Source organism: Passer domesticus, chromosome 8 (genome assembly GCF_036417665.1).
Source record: "Passer domesticus isolate bPasDom1 chromosome 8, bPasDom1.hap1, whole genome shotgun sequence".
Classification (NCBI taxonomy): Eukaryota; Metazoa; Chordata; class Aves; order Passeriformes; family Passeridae; genus Passer; species Passer domesticus.
Genome location: NC_087481.1, coordinates 27,697,718 through 27,718,136, shown reverse-complemented (window position 1 = coordinate 27,718,136; position 20,419 = coordinate 27,697,718). Strand labels below are relative to the sequence as shown.

The 20,419-nt window shown below is 44.4% G+C and overlaps 1 protein-coding gene across 1 annotated transcript in view; it reads left to right on the top strand.

The window, feature by feature from the left end:
- PCDH15 (protocadherin related 15) overlaps positions 1–20,419 on the top strand; it is a 651,760-nt gene that overhangs the window by 276,129 nt on the left and 355,212 nt on the right. The window contains exons 9-10 of the mRNA XM_064429942.1: positions 869–916; positions 17,695–17,755. The gene's annotated coding sequence lies outside the window, so the exon portion shown is untranslated. The remainder of the gene's footprint in view (positions 1–868; positions 917–17,694; positions 17,756–20,419) is intronic.

Here is a 20,419-nt window from a genome sequence, read left to right as displayed (position 1 = left end):
TGGAGATAAGGCATGGAGAGACAGGACAGAGGGAATGGCTTCCACTGCCAGAGGGCAGGGCTGGATGGGATATTGGGGAGGAATTACATGTGTTTATAAGGACCTGGATTTTCCCCAAAGCAGAAGGTAAAGTGAGCTCAGCCCATGAGCAATTTGATTTTCAAGACCCCAGTAACAAGTTTCAAGATGCCTCTCACTATTCTGGGTCTCTCTCTCCCCATTTGGAGCCCTGGGGTCTCTGTCCTGCGTTTCTCTTTGGTGTTGGGAGAAAGGGGAAACCTCCAACCCAGTCTTTGCCTGGAGGCCCAAATGCTTCCTGGATTTTCCTGATTTCCTCCATGGCACAGTCTCAGTTGGATAAACACTGGAGAAGTAGCCCCAAAAATAGCCTGAACCCCCCAGTTGTGTTCTCCATCCTTGGGATAACTCACAAGCAAAGACGAGCTGGAAAGAGCCAGTCAGAGATTTTCCTGTTCAATATTTCATCTTGGGGAAGGGAGGAGGATATATTTGATTCAAAACAAATTACAGATAAGTGCCTGATGTGTTTAGGGTGTATATTTTAGAAGGATAAAACTTGTTATGAATTTCTCCCTGGTTTCCAAGTTGACAGCCTTCATGAAAATATGTAAACTACTTTAATGAAAACCTCAGGCATTGTTTTCTTGTTATTTTTCTTATTTGAAGCTGCCCTGCCTTTATCAGAAATAAAACAGCTGATATTGAAAGCTGTGTGTTCTGCTCTTCTCTGTTTGTTTGGGAAGTGAAAACTATTTAAATAAAGGAAAATGTGTCAGATTAGTTGCTCTTCTTAAACAGTAGTTAAGATATGAACAATATCATTAATCTTCTATTTTACATTTTCCAGGTGATCAACATATAATCTCCACAGCTATGGCTGAGAAGTGCAGTTAAGGTACCGTGATAATTCCCTTTTAATATGGGCATGTTTTTGCTGGAAATCATTCCCAAAATTCTCTCCTGAATAATTTGTTAACAATCTGTATTCCTTGAGGCTGAGTTCACCTCTAGATGGTTTTCATTTGCCAATTTGTCCCCTGCACTTCCTGAAAATGACGTTATTTTTTGTTTCATTTTATTCCTTAACTTTTGGCTTTCTGGTGTTAAATTCAGGAATGTTTTAGGATGTCTGTACAGACATACCATGAGAATGCCTTTGAAATTACTAACTCTGAAAACATGGTGGGGAAAGGAGGGGGAACGTGTCCCTCTGGAATGCTGGCTGCTGCACACTCTGTGGCACTGAGAATTTGTTGATTGGAATCATAAGACGGAAACTGGCTCAGCAGCTCTGCTGGGCCACAGGGAAAAGAGGCTTGGTTTTGTTGGGAATGCACATCTCATGACCAGGATTATCTCCCCTCAAGTTGTGTTTGAATTCTGGCTGGGATTTTGAACAGAGTGGCAGGAGAGGAGGAGTAGTAGGAGGAAATGTGGCAGGTTCTTTTTTCTGGGCACTGAACTTGGGTGCCAACATAAACTGCAATGGAAAAAAGTTATTTGTTTCCTAGGAAAAAATCAGGTAAAGATTCAAAACTTGATGTGCAGTATGAAACACTTGTTCTCAAATGACAGGAACTAATTCTTGCCAAAGAAATTGTCAGGGCAGGATTTCCATTTCCCTTCTACATCCACATTGGTTTAATGTTGCTGTCAAAGGAAGAAGCTGGAAAATCATCCTTCAATTCCAATTCTCCTTTTAGTTGTAATTTTTTTTTTTGTTGTTGTTGCTGAGTGTGTGTGATTTATTTGACTAAAGCACAGCAAAGCTCTTGGCTTTGTTAGCGACTTCCTTTGGAGAAAGCGAATCCATCACTTTTTCAATAGTTATATCTGCTCCCTAGTAAAAACCTTTAATGTTTATTCCCATCTGGGAATATAATGCATTCTGGTGTGAGAATACTGGGAAAAAGGGGATCCTGAAAAGCCCATGCAGATCAGCAGATTTCTTAGGTCAGGTTTGGAACAAAGAGTAATCCAGAAGGTCCTGAGTGTGAAGTGGGATAAAAGGGAAAATTTTGCTCAGCAGGTGATTTGATCTGAGTACTAGGTTGGTTCTTTTTGCTGAGCCAGTGAACATCTCACACTACAGAGATGCAGGGGGCTTAAGCTCTTTGGGTTTATAGGCAGCATTTATTCAGTGCAGTACCCAAAGGAAATTATTATTGAAAGTGGAGATGGCGCAGATTAATACAGGAATTATAAAGAGCTGGCTAAGGCAGATAAGGAGCTTGGAAAAGAGGGGACTGGGACCAGGATGAAGTGAGCTCCAGGTGCAGGAATGCAAAAGCATTCCTGTGGGACAGGTTTCATGTAGAGGCCTCCCTAATACTCCTTAAGTGACCTTGGCACAAGGTCTTTGATGCAGGTTTTGAAACTCCTGTAATGATGTCAAGGGCACAAGAATTACACAAAAGAATTTTGTTGACTTTCTGGATTAGTAGAACAAATGCAGCATAAAATTTAATAATCATAAGCCATTGTGTTAGGGACTAAAAGCAGGGGGCTGCTATAAACAAAACAAGAGTTTCAGCATATGGAAGTTCAACTTTTTTTTCAGGGAAAGTGTTTAGTTGTAGCACATAGCTGAAGCTTTCACAACTCCAGAATTTGCCAGGACACCTGTTCCTCCAAGAGCTGCCATTTCCTCCAAATAGTTCAGAGCCTAGGTATGTTATAAAGTCAGAATAAATAAAATTTTAGATCTAAAATATCAAGTTCTGAACCTGATTCCATCAAGTGTGAATCGGTGCAGGTGTAAAGCCAACCTTGCCTGGGGAGTAGGAGGAAGGTGCCAGACTAGCAAGAAGTAGGTTATTGTAGAAGCCTTGGAACTGATTTTCATGGAACCAGCCCATCTGCCTCCTCCTCTCCAAAAATCCCCAAACAAACCAAAAAATGGAACCAAGCCAGGGTGGATCTCCAGGCTCTAAGTGAGCAGTCTTGTTCCTCGAGGTAGGAAACCTCCATTAGGGTAGGGGAACTGCAGCAGCTCAGCCTCTGAGACAGAGCTGGAGGCAGAGCCCTCCCAAGGGGAGCTCCAGAGGGAGGTCTTCTAGTTCCTTCCCTGCCCCTGCCATGGGCAGGGACAACTTCCACTGTCCCAGGCTGTTCCACGCCCTGTCCAACCTGGCCTTGGGCACTGCCAGGGATGGGAAATCTTAGCACAACCCCACCTGCAGAGTAGCATTCCCAGACTGATACCAAGATGATAGTTAAAAGGAGCAAATGAGCCCCGAAATGGGTCTTCATCAGTGGAACAGGAGTAGATCATCATGAGTTTGCTGTGCTGTGTCCAACCCTCTGAGGATTTGGGATTCAAGCCAAAAGGATGAGAAAGAAAAGGAATGCTCTACAAATCAGTGAAAAAAATGGTCAAAAGATAGGAAACAGAAGGTTGGAGTAACTGAGCAGTTTCCTGAGTGAGAGGATGACAGCAGCACAGTCTCCAAGGAATCTGCACAAACCTGTGATACTCAACTGATAAATGAGCTGCGAAAGACACAGGGTGTGCTGCTGGTGCTTCCTCCAGAGCACTAGAGCTGAGTACTGACTCTGGAAAACTGCAGCAGGATTGAGGCAGAATTAACTGCTGGGCAAGGCAGTGGCAGGTGAAATCCTCCAGAGGTGGATGCAAAGGGAAGAAGACAAAAATTCCACCCACAAGTGATGCGTGCTGAGCTGGGCATTGCCGCTCACCAGCCAGGAGCTTTAAAGTCCAAAAGATGCCCCTCCCAGAATCATCATCAAGGAATCATCCCAGAATGGCCTGGGTTGGAAAGGCCCCCCGCCATGGGCTGGGACACCTTCCACTATCCCAGGCTGCTCCAAACCCTGTCCGGTCTGGCCTGGAACCGTTCTATGGATCCAGAGGCAGCTATAGATACTCTAGGCAACCTGTTCCATGTTAGCTTTAGTTCTGGAAGTTTCACAGCAGGACCTGAAAAAATAGAAATCCTTTTTGTTAAGGAAGCAAATGAGCTGCAAGTCTTTGGGGTCAGTTGGAAGTTTAGGGAAATTGTCCCATGGGGTGAATATCTCTGCTCTTCCTTAGGGGCTGCTCCTGTCAGGGAGGGATTTCTGGTTTTGTTGGACTCCCCTGTGGAGGGGCTGCTTGTCGGTTGTCCTGGGGCTTAAAATGGGAGGAGTGAGGAACCACTGGTGATGTTGCTCCTAAAAAATCCCACACTGCTGGAAGGGGTTTCAGGCTGTGTCTGGTGAGTAGACAAGTTTGTCCTGTTGTCCAAGGCTCACTCATATGTGAGTGGTGGGTTGGTTGTGGTCAGATGAAGGTTTATTTAAACTTGGAGTGTGGAGAGAAGGATAAGGCATGGCCTGGTGTGCCCCCTTCTCTCGTCCCTGATCGGGGTCCAATTCCTTTCCTTGCAAAATAGAGATGTTCAGTTTTTAACACATTGAATGTTCAAACACCAGCAAGGGAATATAAGCTGATAATCCAGCTGGAAAGGCTGGTGGGCTAGAGTGTGTCTTGAGTGTGTTTAAACTGGAGATTGGGAAAAGAACTCTTAACCAGGGAGATGACTGGAATTCCTGAAGAGCTTTCCAAGCACAGCTGGGACACAAATCCATGTTTTTCAGGTAGGGTTTTAGGGAAGGAATGAGATTTCTGAGTGTAGGCCCACCTGCAGTTCTCAGGAACAGCTCCCAGGAGTGAGAGCTGGGCCCCCAGTTTGCAGGTGTCCCCAAGCTTTGAAGAAAAACAACCTGAGGGATCTGTCAGTTGTGTTTGCTCTTACCCAGCAATGCCATGGTTGATTATTCCTCTGCCCTGGGACCCCACAAGTTGCCTCAGGAGTCCCGGAAGACTTTTTTGATTTGATGATTGCTTGATTTCTGGGATATTTCCCTTCCTCCATAACCAGATGGGTCTGGTCTTAGGGATGTTTTCATGGGATGTATTCAGTGTCAGTCATATCTTTCCCTCACCTTCTCTCCTTTTCCCCTCATATTCTGCAATTTTGGAGCCTTTCCAGCTCATCTCCTAACAATCATAATGTGATAAAGGCAGCACTAGCAGTAGGAGCTTGAGAACAAATGACTTTCACTTATCTACAACCTACTGAGGCCTTCTTGCTGCTATGTGGACATCCCCACATGGATAAATCCTTTTCTCAGAGGGCTGGATGGTGGCACTTGGATGCAGCAGGATGGATTTTTATTCAGGACACTGAGGTTAGATCTGTTAGGATCTAAAATATTTGGAGCCATACACAGTACACATGCAGGGAATCTCCAAGTGCATTCTAAAGTGCCATTTTAAAGCATCTTAATTACAGAAATAATCTGATGGAGACCTCTGACTCTTGTAAAAGAGCTGGATGAAAGAACGAAAGAAGCAGATTAAAAGAATGGAATTAACAAGAGACCCTTGGTGATGTGAGCCACCACATTTTCACCAACTTGGTTTTAATAATTTAATAAATTAAGCAGTGCAAAATATTTCCCTACACTGAGGGGTCTCATTGCAAACCCAGTGTTGACATTTTTGTTGGGAATCAAAAACTCATCAGGACTTGAAACTAATTTTTAATTTTGTTGTTGTTGTTTCACAATGAAAGGAAGCTGTAACATTGTGGGGATTTAAAAACAAACAGAAAACTGTGTACATGCAATAAGATAGGAAATGGTGTCACTGTTACATCTAGCAGGGCCCATTAAGGACAGATGTTCCCAGAGAAGAGATATCCATTAGAACATGATGGAAAGTGGGAGATTTTGAAAGGGAGCCAGAACCTACAGATGGAAACTTTAAATAAATAAAAATCAACTTGTAAGTAGCCAGTATAAATAATGCAGGGGATGTGTAACATGTTCTGGATTACTCAGAGCAGCAGACAGACAGTCCCTGCATTCCCAGTGGGTTGGAAGGAATGGAGTGGGATCAGCTGAGAGGGAGTCAGAGCCTCTGGGACAAAAGAAATGTCAGGACTCCAGGAAAGAGCAAAGACTTTGCAGAACTGGTTGTTTGAACAGTGATTTTTCTCTCCCTGGTACTGTCCAAGAGTTAGTTTGGGGATGCTCCATCCCACAGGAGTTCTTTGGCCTGTGTGGAAGATAAACAAAGGTGAAAGGAGAGGATGTAGAAGGACGTGTTTGAGTGTATGAAGTGATAAAAGATGGGTAAAAGGAGTCCTCCCAGTTGGTCCAACCTTTTCATTTATTTTTTAACAGAGGAAGTTTTTTGGGCAGAGTAGCATGAACAAAGATAGACTCTCCTTTAGAGAGTGGCCCCCACAGTGTCCTACCAAGCCCCAGGTGACCTCAGTGGCAACAGAGGGCTAGTGCTTTTCTAACCACACATCAAAAGTGTTTGGGGATTGCTGATTTTAAGAAGCCAGCCACAAGACTCAGAACAATTTTAATGTCCAAGCATCAACAAAGACAGTGTTCCCTTGGAAAGACCCCCTCACACTGACAGGGAGACTGTGCTGGTTGGGAAACAGAGGAAAACTGTGAGAAGGAAGTGCTGAAGCTCTGTGTGTCCCAGGTGGCTGCTGTCCTGCTCTGAGGAGAGAAATACTTTAGCTTTGGACACAGAGAACCAGAAGCCTTGGGAGAGGAGAGAAAAATAATGGTTTTCCTAGCAAATGTGGTGACCTCTTTTAAATGGGAATGCAGCTTCTCAGTCTTTGTGTAGCTTTTACCCCTCTCCAAAAAAGAAAAAAATCCCTGGTTGTGTTGCTTGCAGAGCTGTCCATCTCCTCACTTCAGCCCAAGGGCATGGTTGCCACCATGAGCTGTAAATCCAGTCATGTAACCCCTTCCACATGAAATCCATGGGAAATCAAGAGCACCCTCAGCAGCTGAGCAGGAGACACCGAGCTGGGGGTACAGTGACACAGCTCAAGGACAGGGCCATCCAGAGGGGCCTGGGCAAGCTCAGGAAGTGTCCCATGGGAATCTCATGAGGTTTAACAAGGCCAAGTGCTGGTGCTGCCCATGAGTCTGGACAATCCCATAAAAGAGCCCAGTATGGGGGAATCCTTCCCTGGGAGGGTAGGCAGGCCCTGGATCTCTGGAAGTACCCAAGGCCAGGCTGGATGGGGTTTGGAGCAGCTGGGATAGGGGGAGGTGTCCCTGCCCATGGCAAGGGTGGCACTGGATGTGCTTTAAGGTCCCTTCCGGCCCAAACCATGAGTGATTCTGTGGTTTCTATTTTCTGTTCCCTTAATGCATTGATTGGTTTTTTGCATCCCAGCTTTTCAGTTACCCATTACCAAGAAAATATCTATATATGTTGTGTTCCAGCTCTCACACACCATGGGTAAAATAATGTCATTAAAGGAACCAATTTAGAACCCCATGTTATTAAATGAATGCTTCCTGATAAACATCCTGACAGGGGCTTGATGCAAGAGGGAAGTTGCTGGCAAAAGTGTGTCATAAACCAGCAACTTCACATTAATTAACAGAGGAGGGAGAAGGCTTTGCATTTTCTTATGCTAAAAACCAGTGTGAAGAAATTATTTTAAACAACTTCAGCTTGTTAGTGAAACCTTGTGTCTGGTGAATTCACCTGGCTTGATTTAAAAAAAATAGTCTCTATGAAATCTCTGATGCATCATTGAAGTGATTTGATTTAATAAAAGGCTGTGCCTTTTGGTCTCTGGTTTCTGGCAGTTTGGGTGATCTGGGAATCAGACATATACACTCTGCACAACTCCCTGCCAGGAGGGGACAGCCAGGGGGGGTCGGGCTGTGCTGCCAGGGAACAGGGACAGGAGAAGGGGAAAGGGCCTCAGGCTGGGCCAGGGGAGGCTCAGCTTGGACAGCAGCAGGAGTTTCTGCATGGAAAGGGTGCTCAGGCCTTGGCAGGGGCTGCCCAGGGAGCTTTGCAGTGCCCACCCCTGGAGGTGTTGATAAACTGTGTGGATGTGGCACTCGAGGACATTGTTTAGTGGTGAGCGTCATGGTGGTTCTGGTTGATGGATGGATCTGATGATTTTAAAGGTCTTTTCCAACCTTAGTGATTCTAAGGTACTCTCTGACTTCCCTTGTACTGCTGTGTTAGAAACCAAACCAGTACGTTCAAGGGAGCTTAAGGGCAAGACTGTCCTATGTTACAACAATAATGGTTTTATTCTTCAGAAATTAGGATTACTTTGATACATTTTGCTGCAGGAGCTGCATTGCTGCTGTGCCTCCCCTCAAAGCAGTGGTTCTGGCACATTAAAAATGGTGTTTTAGTGCAGTGCTGTTTTCTTATTTCATCTGTCTCCCCAACTAACCCTGGAGCTCGATCTCTCCAGCCACAAATTTTCCTTATTTTCACCATCCCATCTCAATTCTCTGCACTAAAACAATGCCATAAGGAACAAAATGTTGGGTTGCACTGTTGATCATGGCAGTGGGAGCCAGCCAGGCAGCAGGATTGCCTTTCCCATAATGTGACTTCACTATAAAAATTGGTGGTTATTGGGGTTTCCAAGAAGTGGAGTGAAACAGAGAAATAAAAGTTTGTGTTGTGGTTTAACTCCATCCCAGACAAAACCAGGAGAGGATGGTTTTTAAGGGTTTTTAAAATTGGTGGAAAAGTGGTGCCAGTAAGAGACATTCCCATGTGGAAGTCGGAGTGGATTTGTCAGTTTTGACTCCCTTCAGAGGAGTACAATCCAAACCTGAGCTTGTGCCTGGTCACTCCTTGGAGGACAGTGCTCTTCCATTCCTGATTTTATTCTCTGGATATATTTCTGTCTGTGTGTTAAAAAAAAATTAATCCTTTTGAAGAATCTTTTTTTAATTTAGGCTGGGGCCAGTCTTTCCTTGCTTAAAGCCTTCCATTATTATTTCTGTGGATAGTATAAAAGCCTTCCCTGACTTAAGAGTAGAATCTTTCCCCAGGAAGAATAAATAACATGCACACTGACCTTTCAGTCCTGAGGACAGTGTCTGCTTAAGAACTTCACACCTCCTTGCCTCAGTGCAGGTTGACATTTGCAAGGTTGATAAATTGGTTATTTGGATGTAAATCGACAGGAAAGGAAAACCACTTTCAATAGTTGTGATAAGAGTCCACTTTTTCTGGGTTTAATTTAAAATAATGGACAGTACATCACAGAAACTCACCATCACCACCTAATTTAAATAGTGGCTGCTGTTTTGTATCAGTCTGGAGGTCTGAAAAGGAAAAGAATTAAAATTTATTTGAATAAAGAGGACGAAAAGTCCTATCAGGGATTTTGCTCACTATGCCTTAGAGCATCTTTGCAAGCAACTCTGTGTGGTGGTAGTATTTTAGGGATTAGAAGGGCCATGGAATATGAGTCATTCTGAATTCTAATCAAGATGTGCAAGCATCTGATACAGAGAAGTGAGAAAAATGAAATTTTAGGTTTGTTTGTTGGTTGTTTTTTTGTGTTTTGTTTGGTGGTGGTTTTTTTTTTGTTTTTTTTTTTTCCTCCTTTATTTCTTCTTTTGAAGAACCTGGATTTTGTCCATGGTTCTGAGTGGTTGGCTCTGACCACAACAGCAATGACTGCCCACACTCCTTGTTCTTGGTTTAGACAAAACTTCTTCCAAAATCTTTAGGAATTTGGTCTGAGCAGAAGCAGGTTCACGTATTAACATGGAATATCCTGAATTGAAAGGGATTCACAGGGCCCCAGCTCCTGGTCCTGCCCAGACATCCCAACAATCCCATCCCATGCCTAAGAACTTTGTCCAAACTCTCCCGGAGCTCTGGCAGCCTCGGGGCCGTGCCCATTCCCTGGAGAGCCTGGGCAGTGCCCAGCACCCTCTGGGAAAGAACTTTCCCTGAAATCCAACCTGAATCTCCTCTGGCACAGCTCCAGCCCTTCCCTGCTCCAGAGCAGAGATGGGAGCTGTCCCTCAGGAGAAGCTGTAGGATGGTGCTGTGGCCTTACTGAACAACCTTGTGCTCTATAATTCCCCATCTTCCCATTAGCAGATCTTTTTGGAGATATGGGCAAGGTGTTGTTCCCACACTGCTGTTCTGGGAAGATGAAACTCTTTGTTTGGAGGATCCTCAGTTTATTCTGTGCTTCTGACCCTTAAGGACCAGTGGCTAATTCAGTGTTGCTTTAGACGTGACTGTTTATAAAATGGTGCTGACTGGGTAAAGACTCTGCTTCTGAATCCTCCATGGTCACTGCAAACTTTGGGTCCTTACAAAAACATTCATTGGACTCTCTTGTTCTTAAACACAGGCTGCTCTGTGCTGCAGCTGTTCCAAATCACTCTGGAGCTGAGGTAGAACATCCTGTTCTCCTGGCATCCCAGCAGACTTTGAATGGGATATTCTGGAATTGTACACTTTGGAAGGCAGAAATGGGAGCATTTCACCTTTCTGGGCAGTGCCTGCACAAGGCTCCAGGTTTGCTGCTCTGGTGGACAACCCTTTGCCCTGCTCTGCTCATGGCTTGTGAGTGTGAGAGTGCTGCCTTTGCTGCCTGTCCCTCTGCAGGATTTGCCTGCCCTGGGACACAGACTTTTCTGGGATGAAACCTTCACACTCAGCTGCCTCTTCAAACCCTTCTGGAGCATTGTCTTGGACTGGTTTTGTGTTATTTGGGGTGTGTTCTGGGCTTTGTTCCTTCCCCAAGTGAGTGATGCCAGGCTCTGCGTCATGCCTGTCATTCTGTAAGACAGGGATTGAGATCATACCCGAAATTAATTCCAAAGGTAGCCTGGAATTTCTGCCAGGACTGAGCCACCACCTCCTAGCCCTTCCCTTGAAACTGCTGTTGCAGTCAGAAAAGAAGTGCTGTAATGCATAGAACATTTACTAGATACACATTAGGCCCTCCTGGGACATTCCTACACTTTTATTTATCCAAACTTCCCCCTGTTCTCACCTCAACCTCTGAAACTCGTTATTAAATTTGTATAAAAAGAGCCTTACAGAACACATGTTTATTCATCTGGTTCAAAATTATTGGCAAGCCTCCTTCCTGAACATCAAGGCAAAGCCAACCCCATCTCCTCCAGCCTCTGAGAGCTGCAAGTCAGCACAGTGAAACAGCCCAGTGCCTTTTATTAGATGTTGTGTACTTGACAGCCAAGTCAAATGCCAAGCTTGGGAGAGCAGTAATTCAATTCCTGCCTGAGTAATACACTGAATGTGTCATTCCTGTCCTCCAGAGAAACCTGTGACCTCTGCAGCCAGGGCCAGCTGAAAGGAAAGAGATGAGTTTTTCAGGATAATGTCAGCAGGGTCTGAACCAACCCCCTCCACAACAGTGTCACCTTCCAGAGGCTTTGGAACTGGGGAATAAATGAGAGGCCATATCCAGTCTATCTCCAGAAAGACAGGAGACCTCTTTACTTTCTGTTGCCATAACAACTATAGAAAACTGAAAAAAAGGTCATTTTGGAGCAAATCCAGAGGAGACACCAAGATGATCAGAAGGATGGAGCTGAGAGATTTGCTTGGGATAATTTCCATGCACACTTTTGTTTCACTCCAAGGAAAACTTGCAAACAAAATTACTTTTTTCACATCAGCATTTTTCACTTAAATGTGCTTTTCATAACATAATGTGTGGTACTGTATTTAATAAATCAGCTTATTTCTAGCAGGAATGTTCTATAAATTGTATTTTATTATGGTGTAGATGAAGAGTTGGGGTCCAAGCATGTGTCAAGAGTTAGGCAATTTATTCCATGAAGATTCCCACTCTGCTTTTTTGGGACCAGTGCAAGATTTCTCAAAAGGCACTAAAATCTCCTAAGAGTGTGAGGAAAAGAGTTTGACTTCTGTCATCAAAGGAGTAAATGAACACAACAAATGGCCAAACGTGGTGATGATGAAGCCGTTTTAAGGAAAACCTTCTAAGAATATACTAAAGGATTGCCCAAGAGACAAAGAGGTCATGGGATGAAGTGAGATTACTTCATAGCCATATTTGTGAGTTTATTATTTACTTATTGCATTAAGTAAAATGAAACTGTGATTATTCAGCTTCTATCCATGCGGAAATTCCTCAAAATCTGGTTCTTTGGGTGTTAATAATGTAATTAGAATATGATGTTAGATGGGTTTACAGACCCATCAGATTTCAAGTACTGCTCATGTAAAATGAATTTAAAATATCCTGGGGTTTCTACAGGTGTAGAATATCAACCCAAGGGGTAACTCCACTCCTCCAGCTTCCAAGAGATGAAAAACTGCTCAAGCTACAAATCCAACCAATCCATCTGTGTTCTGTATTTCCAGCTTCAGGAATCTCCTACACCATCTGCACCTGATCATTGGAAGGACATTTCACAGCTGAAATGGTGTTTGGCAGTGGGAAACATTGATGTGCAGGACCTTATTTTCACATATCTTTCAACAGGCTCTCTGTCCTTTTCCCTTTCAGACTTCCCAGGAGCTTTTCAAAAGTTAAAAGGCAGAGGAGACCAAAACAAAACATGAGCAGATACCATTTGAAAAATACAATAGGTAAAGACATCATTCCTGCTGACGATGACAAAGAGCTATTGGAAAGATCTTTTCCATGCTTTTGCCAGCCCTGTTGGGAGACTCTGCTGTGATGCCTGGCACTGGTTTTAGGATAAATCTTCATTTTATCTGAACAGATGTAACTGATCTGCAGCTATTTCAATTCGTGCCTTGCACGCTTGGGATAAAGGAAGGCAGAACCACTCCTCAGCTGAACAGGATAAAGCCTCATTGGGATGAGACTGGTCTCACCCATCACATTCTCTGAAATATAAATTATAGGTTCTTTTTTTTTATAGACATCAATGCTTCTGTCATCAACTTAACCCTTCTTGCCTTTTGCCTCCTTCCTGACTGTCCCTTTTGTCCCTGTCAGCACTTCAGCAGGACCTCAGAGAAGACTTATACAAGAAAATTTGAATGGTAACAGGGAGAGACATTAAAAAGGAAAGCAAATTCTCTCTCTTACAATAGGGTTTAAAATAAATTCATTTACTGTTGGATACTGACATTTTCTCAGTTTCATCTGAATCAACAATTCTTCAGAAACTGAGTGGACCTGGTGGTATTCAGTCAAATATTAGAACTGATAATCTTGGTGGTTCTTTTCATCCTGAATGATTCCATTATTCTGTTGAATCTTAATTTCAGTGTGAGTGCAATTTATATTTCCTGCTTTTTTTTTTTTTTTTTTTTTGGGTCAGTGTCACTTTCTTGCCCCTCCTAGATTGTTTCAGGTGAATATACTGCTGCTCCTGAAGTGTGGTTGGGCTCCCATGTCTGAGAAGGGCAGGAGGAGCTGCTTGTGCTGGAGTCATGCAAAACAACAACTGTGTGTACAGGGTTTCTGGTTCAGTCAAAAATCTTCAATTTTAATGCTAAGTAAGAAGAGAAGTCTTAATGTAACTGAGTTAAATTCTTGTTGTTTGAAATTGTGAAGTGCCTTCATTGAGGTACAAGGTTTGTTCTCTTTTTTTCTTCTTCTTTTTTTGATTTATGGCAATATTTTCTCTTAATTATCCTCTGTTTTCTAGTTGGTGAAAAATAGACTAAGAATGAGCACTGATTTAAAAAGAAAAAAATCTCTTGAGCAGAATTGATTTAAAGTCACCTTAGCACTGTTAAAGCTCCTAAGAGCCACTTCAGGGCACATGCAGTTTCTTAGGGACATCTAGCTTGTTTGGGGAGAGACGGGAAATTCCACTTCTGTCTGAAATCAGGGCAAATTCAGCTGAGCTGAGTCCAAAGTCAGGCAATGATCAAATTCTCTTGCTTTTCTTCTGAAAGGAAAAACATGAAGAATATCCCACAGAGTGGATATACTTAAATATCTCTCCAAAGATTTTCAACAAACATGGATCAGGAATGAAAGTTCTGGTGGTGTCTTGGAAACACAGATCATGACTGGACATGGCTGGACAGTGGCCAGGCAGAAAGGGACTTGGGGGGTGCTGGTCCACAGTGGCTGAACATGAGCCAGCAGAGTGCCCTGGTGGCCAAGAAGGCCAAGGGCTCCTGGCCTGGGTCAGGAATGGTGTGGCCAGCAGGAGCAGGGAGGTCATTCTGCCCCTGTGGCTGGCACTGGTGAGGCCACACCTGGAGTGCTGTGTCCAGCTCTGGCCCCTCAGTTTGGGAAGGACGTTGAGGTGCTGGAGCGCGTCCAGAGGGGCTGGAGAGGGGCTGGGAACACAAACCCTGAGAGGAAACACCGAGGGAGCTGGGGGTGCTCAGCCTGGAGAAAAGGAGACTCAGGGGTGACCTTATCACTCTGTACAGCTCCTGAAAGGTGGCTGTGCTCAGCTGGGGCTGGGCTCTTCTCCAGGCAGCACTGACAGAACCAGGGGACACAGTCTCAAGCTGTGCCAAGGGAAACAAAGGTTGGATATTAGAAAAAAGTTTTTTACAGAAAGGCTGGTAAAGTTCTGGACTGGTTGGCCCAGGGAGGTGGTGGAGTCACCATCCCTGGATGTGTTTAAAATAGACTGGATGTGGCACTGGGTGCCAGGGTTTAGTTGAGCTGTTGGGGCTGGGTTGGAGTCTATGATCTTGGAGGTCTCTTGCAACCCAACCCAGTGATTCTGTGACCCTGTTGAGGTTCCAACCACGCTGGTGCTTGCCCTGAGACCCTGATTTTGTCTTTTATGAGGAAAGGCTGCGGGAGCCGGGGCTGCTCAGGCTGGAGAGGAGCCCCAGCTGAGAGGGGCCCTCAGGCCTGGCTGTCCCTGGCTGCAGGAGGGGCAGAGCAGGGCCCAGGCTCTGCTCCGGGGCCCAGCAATGGCACCAGAGCCACGGGCAGGGCCTGAGCCCAGCAATTGCCCTGCCCAGGAGGCACAGCTTCTTCCCTGGGCAGTGCCCAGCCCTGAGCACATTGCCCACACAGCCTGGGGGCTCTCCTCCCTGGGGCTGTGGCAGAGCTGTGTGCACACCATGCTGTGCCCTGTGCTCTGGGATGGCCCTGCTGGAGCAGGGAGGTGACACCAGCTGCCCACTCAGCTCCTTCAGCCTCAGCCAGCCTGTGACAAACACACCCAAACCAGCACCAAGCACAGAGACCAAAGCAGGGTTGTGGGGCTGAGAATTAAATTAGCTGATGCTGCCCAAAAGCACAGCTGAAGCAGGAGGTGGGTGGACACCACCAGGCCTTGTCTGGATAATTTGAAGTACTCCTGATGCTTTATCCCTGCAGAGCACTTTGCCATGTAGCCAGACAATTTCAAACACAGGGATTTTGCTTTCACCTGTAAATTGTAGTGTAGGAAGACACAAGTTCATTTTGCTCCAATTAAACTTGGAGAACTGCAGTGCTGATGGCGGGGACTGAAGTTTTCCCCTGTTCCCATTAAGTTAGCTTGGATATTCCAGGCTTTTTATTTCTATTTTTAATGAGCTATTATAATGAGCTAAAACAAATGGCAATGCTTTGCCAGAAGCTTCACAGTGTACTTGCTAATGGGCAAATGAAAATAGATTTGGAATTGTTTGTAGAAGTCTTTGGAGTAAATGTGTTTATTTTTGAGTGACTTACCTCCCTGTCTGAATATTAACAGTACATTCACAAAACCCTGTCTCATATGCCAGTGGCCTAAGGAGCCAAATGATTTCCTGCTGCTGAGCAATTTTGTTGCTAGAGTATTGATTTTACCAAGTTTTCTACATAACCATATGGTCAAGAAGTTTGGAGGTGAGAAGCCATGAAATGGAACAAATACCTCTGAGGTTTTGGGGTTTGTTCTTTACAGTTATTAACCCCATCTTACATAATTTAAAACTATTCTTTTTATGAACAGGTAGAAATGATAAGTCATAGCAAATACTCACATTTACTAGCAGATTACCTTCCCTTCTCCCCAAACAGTGCTTTCACAAGGTCACATCCAGAGCAGGAGTGTCCAGAAGGGACCAGGCAGGGGAAGTAAAGCCTGAGAGCTCCCAGTGCCCTCAGCTGCAGCACCCCCACTGAGAATGTTTTGTGCAGTCATCCCTGCACCTATATTTGGGGCTTTGAAAAAACTGGATTTTTTGTGTGAGACCTATCTTTTTATATTAACTCTGAAAGGAATGAGGGACTTGACTTTACAAACAAACTGGGATCTACTGCTGAATAAAGCTAAATACTGAGAGATAAAAGAAACAATGGGAAGGATTCCACTGATTGATAAATGGGATGAGGGATGAGTCTTTACAAACTGTAGGTCTGCTAATAAATAAAATTGGATACTGAGAGATGAAAGAAACAATGAGAAGAACCATAAATTTCATAAAGAATTCCACTGAGTGACACAAGGAAAAGACAAAGGGGGGATATACATTAGAAGGGGGTCTTAGGTGTTTCAGGGAATCTCTACCTCTCAAGTACCTCACCCAATAGGGAGAGAGGGACATGCAGCTGGAAAATTAGAATAAAAAGGATGCTGTGTCCTCGAAAAATTTGAGAGACCCAAGGGGAAATGCCCCATGGCCATCCCTTTTATTTGAATAAATTACAGGACTTGGCTGTCTCCTTTTTGGACATAAACCTCTGGTGTTTGTGGATTAATTTTCCTGACAAGTCCTTTGGTTAAAATGAAAACCTCTGTCACAGGAATGCTGGAGAGAACTTCAGCACTGTATTTGGATCACTCCTAGAGGAGCAAACCATAACCAAATGGTTTCTTTAAAGAATCCAGCTTCTCTTCATTCGTATTCAATTCCATGGTCATTTTCCTGTGGTAGAGACAGGAAAATTAGGGTTATCTCAGCTGCTGGGCTGGCTGCTTGTAGAGCAGGCTTTAATTCTGTCTGGGCTTAGCTGGAGCCTCTCTAACTGGGCCAGGGAGCCACTGCTCACCCCTGAGCAGGAGATTTGCTCTTTGAGATGATGCACCTGAGGACCCATTTTTCATCATGGAAAGATCCAGCCTCTCATTGTGGTTGCGACAATTTCCCAAGCAGCTGGACTTGGCTGTGCTCTGGTTGGAGAGCACTTAGGTGTGGCTGAGAGTCTGGAATAAAGGCTGCATGGAAAGAGAGGAACAGCCTCCTGCCAGATGGGAGCATGATGCTGCCAGGCTGGGGGAGTGCAGTGCGACCTGGTCTGTGTGAGAGAGTAAAAACACCAGTAGCAGTGCTTTTCTCCCAAAACCAGGAGTTCCTGTTTTTGTGGTGTGGGCTGGCACTCAGCAGGTGGATGTGGCTGTGGCTGTGGGCACCTTCCATGACTGATGAAATCAGAACAATATTTCTGACCTCCCCAGTGCCATTTCCACCCAAAGGTGCTACTCCAAGACCTTGACACCCATCTAGTGTTTTTTGTTGTTGTTGTTGTTGTCACTTTTTGAATAATGACATCACAGAACGATTAAGGTTGGAAAAGACCTCCAGGATCATCCAGTCCAACCATGGACTGGTTCCACCATGTCCATGATCCATTCTTAGTGCTTTTTCTTGCACGCATCTGCCTTTTATTTTCACTTTGGACTCTTCCTCTTTTTTTTTTTTTTTTTTTTTTTTTTTTTTTTTTTTTTTTTTACCATTTCCTTCTCCTTTCTGGAGAAGGAAGAGTGCCATCACCAAGAACAGATTTCTCCCAGGAGAAAGATTCCTCCAGTCTCTGCAAACCCCCTCCAAAATGAGTCCCCACATTATTGTGATGTACAGAGAACTGTATGTCAGATGATAGCAGAGATCTATATAACAGATGATAGTGAAATGATTTTGTTTCATTCCATTCTGAGCATGAATAGCATTGTCCCAATTTTTCATTCCTACAGGCACTCACTCTGGGACTCTTCAGCAGCTCTGCCAGAGTATGAGGAAGGCTCAGAAGTCCATGTGAGTGTTTACCTTCACAAATGTGCCTTACAAAAGCAGCCATTAGCTCTCCATCCCTTTTTAAATCCTTGGGAGCCGATACAATAGGGAACACTGATGGCAAAGAAAAGAAACCATGGCAGGGGGAGGAAAAAATAAAAACATCAGAAACGAGATGAAAAAGCACAGCAGGTAAGAGTGAATTGTCAGTGTCTGACTCCTCGGGAGCAGCAGCAATTTATAACGCGGTGACTCAGCCAGAGTCTGGAAGGAGGAGAGCGCAGCGCTGACTCCCGGCTTTGATCCCTGCCTCTCCGGAGGGCTGGGATGCAGCAGGGACCGCTGACTCACCGCGGGGCCGGGCACATCCCAGTTCTGCACCCCAGCAGCTCCAGACCGCCGGGCCTTTCCCTCCTTAGCCTCTGGCATCACTGAACACACACGATTTCCAGCCCTATTTCACTGCCTTCTTGGTCTGCAAGAGCCTAAATGAGAGGTGCGGGAGTCCAGGCTGCTCTTCAAAATGCAGTTTATTGTATCCAAGATGGTACAGCAGTCCAGGGTCGCGGGCGACAGAGCCTGTGCCTACAGCTGTCAGCTTCAGCTGCAGGCAGGCCTGGAGACCCTTAGCTTAGGTTACAAATGCATTATATACTTTGCTGAGCGTCTTAATACAATCTATACCTTAACTTTTACCTATAGCCTATCATAACTACAACAATTACCATATTCATGTTAGTATTCTCCAATCACTACAAGTTAGTACATTACAGTTGAAGCTAGAAGTTGTTTTTCAGTTTTCTTGCAGTGGAAAATTCTGAGACCTTTTTTTTACTTGCAAGATCTGCTGACTTGTTTGCCTGTGCTATTTTTTGGCTTGGTAAAAACATCTTGTTTGAGGTGGGTTTATCTTTTGCTCTAAGTCATAAAACCCCCTTCTAACTAACACACCCTTTGCCTCCTTGGTTAATCAGTAAGACTGGCTCGCCAATTCTTTTCTTCTATATAAAAACTTCCTTCCATCTCTATTCCTTCTTCAGATTCTATATTCAGAAATCTTTCTGCTAAGCATACATATCTGTGAGACTTTCTTGTCAAACTTTCATCCTTCACAACATTGGTGGTTTTGGTGCCTTTGCAGGTCTAACCTGCATTCCAGAGACAACCAGGGCATTCAGGAAGTGGAGAGCTCTGCCTGTGGTAATTGCAGAGCCAATTTTGGAATTGCATGAGGTTTACAAAGCTGGGAGAAGTTCCTACAGCACGGCTGAAATGAGGTGATCATAAGCACCCGTGCTGTATTGATTAATGCTCTCATGTGCAAGATAAGGCCAAGGATCCTGTACCTGCTGTACTGCTTTTATCTGCTGTGCCTAATTGGAGTTTTACCCTGGATTTTACTTATTCAATCAGTAATGAGTTAATTGTATATGCCAAATGGATAATGAAGTTATTAGCAGTGTGCCTGAAAACCACAGAGGAATTATCCAGGAGGCTGCTTTCTGCTCTGGGTCCTGGCTGGTTTGATATTAAATTGATATTAATTTGAACACTAATGTCAGGCTGTTGTATATTGTGTACACACTCAGCTTTGCTCAGCTGTATTTTCCCTGTTCCTTGGCTAAATGTGGCTTTCTGTGGAGGAAGGGGAAGTCTTGTTTGCCCATGAGGACCATGGCAGTGGGAGGGCCAGCTGCATATTTTAGCTTAGGTGCAAGATTTCTGTTGGGGAAAAAAAAAAAAAAAAAAAAAAAGGTAAATCCCAAGGGAAGAGCTCTGCTGTAAAGCCTGTCAGTGCAATCTGCCAGAGAGCCCGGGATTTGGGCTTGGAAAAATCCCATTGCAGTAATCCATTAATCCATGGAATTACCTGTAAGCTTTTCAATATGAGGAAGTCCTTCGATGAGATGCCAATTTTTTCTTTTTTAATTTGTGTTTAACATTTATGTCTATTCCTGGTGCTTGATTTTCTTTTATCCACTGCCCTCTACAGGCGTCATGGATAGAGCTAGGCTGAGGGAGATGAGGTTGCAGCAGTGGCTGGCTATGGCTTTAAAAGAACTGCAGAGATGCTCTCAGAGCTGTTTTCCACGCTCTCTGGAAAGGGAAAAAATATTTACAGTGAAAGAAGTTCGAGTTTTAGTACAGTGATGGGAAATTCCAGCTTTTATGGGTACAAAAGCTGGATACAGCATTCCTTCCTAAAAGCCTCCCTGTTTTATTCCAGGTGATAAAAGCTATGCCACAATACTATCAGTGCATCAAATGTTTATCTCTTTTTAGTGTATTCCTGTTAAAAACCATTTCCAGGGAGAGATCATCCTTGTGGATGAACTGAGAAATGCTGTTGAACCTAAAAGTCTTGCTCTGAGTAAAAGGAGGGGTGAGTTCCAGGCTCCTTGTGGTTCCCATCTCCTCACTGGGCTCTGGGGGCCTTTCCCTCTCCTGGAGACTGGGAACAACTGTTTTTTCATGGATTTTCCTTATATTTAGTGCACAGGAAGTGAAACTGCAGCACATCCCCTCATAGGGGCGTTTGGGAATTGCTCTCCTCTATCTTGGCTGCAGCTTTCCTGAAGTGATTTGCATCTTAATAGCTTTGATGCTGCTATCAAAAGATTTTGGGGGAAGGACAAAAAGGCAGCAGTGTGGAATGATTATGTGAACCTCTCTTCCCAGAGAACT